This window comes from Mastacembelus armatus, chromosome 12 (assembly GCF_900324485.2).
Source record: "Mastacembelus armatus chromosome 12, fMasArm1.2, whole genome shotgun sequence".
Classification (NCBI taxonomy): Eukaryota; Metazoa; Chordata; class Actinopteri; order Synbranchiformes; family Mastacembelidae; genus Mastacembelus; species Mastacembelus armatus.
Window position 1 is genome coordinate 2,171,729 of NC_046644.1, and position 5,477 is coordinate 2,177,205.

The following is a 5,477-nucleotide window of genomic DNA, read 5'->3' on the forward strand; positions in this document are numbered from 1 at the left end:
TATTATTTTCCACATTGATTTTTTTTATCTTGAATTTTGCTAGAAACACAGCAAAATCCGAACATTTGAACATTTCAAGTTGTGAACAAGTCAGCAGTGAAACTGGAGCAACAGGTTCTGCTTTAAATTATGCAAAATAATAAAATTAATTACCACACAAATTGCGCTCAGCTAAATCAGTGTGTAGAAAGGGATGTTCTTTCAGTCAAATATAATATAGTAATAGTTCTGTTCTAATGGGCTTTAACAATAACCACTTCCGATAAGCCCAAGACCACTGTAGCTAAGTGTCACCAGCTTGAAGAATGAGGCGAGTGCATTGACAGATGCCATAGTTGCAGTTACTTCAGACTTGTAATTTCAGTACATAGAGGAATAAAAGAATAGGGAGATATGGAAGAAACCAAGTTATTTTAATGTAACTGGGAGCTGTAGTTTCTCTGTATGCTAACAAGTTTTTTTTTCTCATTAATAAAGCAAAGCTGTCTTTTATGCAGAGCTAGAACTGATACTGTAAATGTCTGCTTCCTCTGCTTTCTGCAGTTTTAAATTGTGAAAATAGTTTGTTTCATTATCTCTTCCTAAATCTCCATAGTACAATTACAGTATTATGCTAGCGTACCTATAACATGCTGAGATGGGCTTTAAACTAAAATACAATAGGTAAATTCTCTATGTTTCTTGTTTCCACCCTTGTTCTTTTACTGTAAACTTCATACAGCTCAATGATCAGAAAAAAATTTTCCTTTCAGTTTTTGAATCCAGACCTTGATTGGCCACATGATTTTGCTATTGCCTGTCTGTTAGATGTGAAACTACAACGTCTTCATTTTTGAGATGTGATCTCGCATAGTCATGGGCACCATGGTGGCTTAGTGTTTAGCACTGTTCCCTGGTTCCTGGTTTGAAACCCATCAGGGGCCTTTCTGTGTGGAGTCTGCATGTTCTCCCTGTGCTTGTGTGGGTTTTCTCCAGGTACTCTGGTTTCCTCCCACAGTCCAAAAACATGTATGTCAGGTTGATTGGTGACTCTAAATTGCTCACAGGAGTTGGTTGCGTCTGGTCAAATAAGTCATGTGGATCAGCTGATCTGCTGTGGTAAGCCCTAATCAGAAGCAGCCGGAAGAAAAAACAATCTTGCATAGTCATCATGACTCACTGGTCAGTTGACTGGAATAGCAGAATTCCTGGAAAGTGTATGGAGAAACAGAAATGTACTTTCAATACAATAAACAGTTGTACTAAAACTCAAGTCATCACGTGAAGTGTCAAAATAGTTTAGAAGAACGATTATAGAATAATTCATGACTGAAGGACTGCTGCAACATTACTAAAACCAGATTACAGAGGCTAAAGACCAATCAGCAACTTTGTTTTTGCCGACAGTGAAGGCCCATAGTAATGTGGGTGGTGTAGGTTGGTTAGCAGCATGAAGTTAGCAGAAGTCCCAGGATATCTAGTTGTATGTCAGCTTAGAGAGTTTAGAGAGCTGACATACAACTGCTAGAAACTTTGTTCAACAGTACTATGTGCACTGCATCAGCCATACAATCCCACAGCTTCACAAAACTTTGCCATGTCATGCTTTGTCTAACTTTCTTCAGATGGGGCAACAGGTTTTTTACCAGGTTTTACCATCCAACATTTTATTGTGGTAAATGTTTCTAATTTATAGTATAGACATGACTTAAAGTAAGACTTTGACTTAAAAAGAAAACCTTGACTTTCTCAGAAATTACGTGAAACTGGTGAAAGTAAGTAACATCTGCGATTCACTATTCCATATTTAAAGGTTCAGTGTGTAATATTTACGGTGCTCTTCTAGGTTGGGCACAGACTAGATGATTTTCTGCCCGATTTGCCTGATGGCCCAATTCTAGGCTTTTCATGACCGATTATTTTTCTAAACAATCCGCCAGTGTGTGGTGTCAGTATGATTATTTTATTGCTCCAGATTTCTGCATGTTTGATATTTAACATTCCTGGTTAGGAAGGCTCCAACAGAATATACACAATATACACACAACTCCCAATGTGTGAGCAGCCCGGAAAATAAAACCAGTGCCAAAAGGAGCGTTGATAATGAGGACATGAATTATGCCAACGTCTTTTCAATGAATTCTGCAAGACATAACATTATCACACTAGGGCTGGCGATGAAAAGGCTTGCATCACAAAACCATGTTTGATCCTGCAAGTTTCTGTGAAATCGTCAACGTGAAATCATTACTACAAAGGGCAGGTATCTGGTCTCCCATTCTTATTGAAATCTCTTGTGTGTACGTTCGAAGAATTATAATATTAAAAATTGGTTGAAACTTAATATGTCTGTGGTCTCCCATGTATATAAAGCTAGTTAACATTTTTTAATTGCCTAGTGTGTCCCCAGCCTCAGCAGAAATGAAATATAGTATTCATAAATATGTTGCTGGAAAATACCCACATTTGTATTTTTGTTCATCTTAAAATGAGCCTTTTAAACCTAGATAGGGAGCAGGTCCCCTTTCATAGAGGCTTGTGTTTTATGTTGACGGTGATGGGCCCCGTGCCCTCCCTCACACCAGGAAATGGAGAGTAGGACCATATTACCACTAGATGCTGCTAGATCTTTCATATTTTACACACAGCACCTTTAAGAGAACAGAAGTGTTTTGATGCATTGACAAAGAAAACTGCCCTGGACAAAAGTAATGGGACTTAACACAATTGAGGCAAACAAACTTTGATAATCTGACTTTATTGTGACCCATAATCAATACACAGCAAAGCAATAAATAAGGTAAATCTAAAATGATAGTGACAGTTTGTTGAACTCAGATTTGAGCTGATGTAATACAGAACATCTGACATTCACCAGAGACAAATTATTAATTCTCTTCTCAGAAAGTAGAATGTTGTATGACTCTAAATGTTTGTGTGTAACTAACTACAAATGTGCTTATCTGAATGGTATACCTCACCAGTGATAGTGCAATATGTATGAGTCATAGTTGTGTGTAATGCTTTGACAGGGGAATCCCAGTGTGACTTCACATTCCCTTATGCTAATAATAGAACTAGAGTGTGCAGTAATTTAGTGTAGCTGAGATCACAGCTCATGATATATTTACAGATATTTCCATTCCCAGACAGTCATAGAATGGTTCTGTGACCCAGTTACCTTGCCTCTATTGCCACCATCAGGATACATATCATGGGATTCACAGGGAATACATAAATCTGTCCAAATGACATTAAATTTGCTGAATGTATTTATGCTTTCCTCTAGCACCACTGTCAGGACTAATTTTATATTTCTAGCTTTATCAGCTAAAACTGTAATATGTATGTCTGCAGGCCGGAACCAGCTGCTAATGGGCAGCTTTGAACATGTCAAGCTTGGAGGTGGGAAACCGAAATGGAAGTTCTTCCAAGGATAATCTTTAAAGTTAACATGGTATCTCAGAAGAGGGCAGTTCTTAGCTACTGTGGAACCACAATATGGACCTCCCTCATCTGTGTTAGACCAGGAGGAGGACAATGGTTAAAATTAGTACTCAACCACAGATTTCACTCCATTAACAGGACTCAGTTAAATTTTTCAGATTTTGCGTGCTCCTGTTCATTCTGATCTAATCCTTTCAAAAGTATATTCAAAACGTTTCACCCATCTAAATTCATCCAATTGAATTGTGTTTGTTATAGTTACAGCCTTTTTTAGTACAGTTTCTGTTTTCTTAGCATCCTTCCCCTTCTCTTAACAGACAAGGCTCTCAAGTGGTTTGATAGTCAAAACATTGCTACTTTAAATGATAACAACTCTAGGGATGATTATATCTCATTCAGTGTTCAAATGGACACCTGATTATTGGTTAAGGCACCCTTAAACAACTAAACTAATAAACTAAACTAACTAAACCTAACAGTTTGGCAGTGTCTAAATAGTTTGGCAGAATATTCCACCATTCCCTCAGTTTCCCATTGTTTCAAATCCTGCCCACGTGGACATGTCCCATGCACTTGGAGCTGGCTCTGGTCTACCTCTCTCCTAATGGATTTTGCACGATTAGTATTATTACTAATTATTACTAGTTTGACAAGTGATCATACCTAGTCTTTTCCATGCACCTCAGTTTTAATCAGTTCAATTCAGTTTTATTTATATAATGCCAAATCACAATACAATTATGTCAAGGCACTTTACAAAAAACAAAATCAGAAGTTTTCAAAAATGACAACAAACTCCATCCACTCAGTGCAGAAAAGGCATGTATTGTGTGTGAACCTTGAGTTATGATTATGTTGTCACACTTTTTCCTGCATAAACAGGCTACATGTTAAAACCAAGTCAGTAGATTTAACACATCAATCATAGCATACAAAGTGTAGAAAATAATCAACCCACCCCACTGCCTGTATGTGTGTGTATGTTGAATAAATTCTGAATTTGTAATTGTGGCTTGTTTTTAAAAGCTGTGTTTTCTGTTGTTTTTATATCATTTGATTTTTATTGGTTTTTTTGGTAGTTGGAGGGGGGTTGCAGGGGCGAGGGGTCTTTTCAAATTGTCCAGACTACTGGTCTGGTGTGCAATAAACATGCATGTGAATTACAGAAATATGGTTGTCTGGTTTTTGAATTTCCACAGGCTTTCACCAAAAGTCACTTTTTTATCTTCTGTCGGGCAATTAATAAAAAGTAATTGAGTTTTACTGTATTAGTTTTGAGTTTTAAGTTTTCTTAATATGGACCAGCACAGTTTTTTACATTATTGCAGTCTATGTGAGGTCAGCTGGGGGTCTGACAGAACAGTCTGACAGCACCAGGAAGGAAAAATCCATCACACACTTGGGGTGAGGCAGTCTGTCACCGACAGCTGTTCACTGCTTTCAGAATCTCATGGAAGCTAAAGTCCTCCTACAAGATTAGTTATGTAGTTATTATTAAACCACTGCACTTTCTCACCTCATAGAACATATATTGTTCGTTATGCATTTTCTTTGTTCACTCCATTTGGTTCTCTTTTATTATGAAACAGTCTACAGTAACTGGGGTTGGGAACAGTATTAGATAACTTTCGATTGCTTTAAAACCATGATAGGTTAATGTTCCATAATACTGTAAAAGCTGTAAAAGGGAAAGAATCACACAGCAATTGCTGAAGAAATAGATGGAAATATGCTTGAGATTTCACATTATGCAGAGGTTATAATGAATGACGAACACCGAATAACCGTAACAGATGCATGCTTGTTAATTATTTGTACTGGTAGAACAATTATTAAGCATGAATTATGAAAGCTACAGTCAGGATAGGTGTTTGCATTCCTCTTTGAGCATGTAATGAAAAAACAACCTAATTTCTTTGAACATGCCTTTTTCAACGAGTTCTTCACAGAACTTCACAAAACCAAGAACAATATATATGTGTAAAGTATGAAATAATATTTAAAATTTTGTTACTTATATGTATGTACTTTAACAGATTCTAACACTGTTC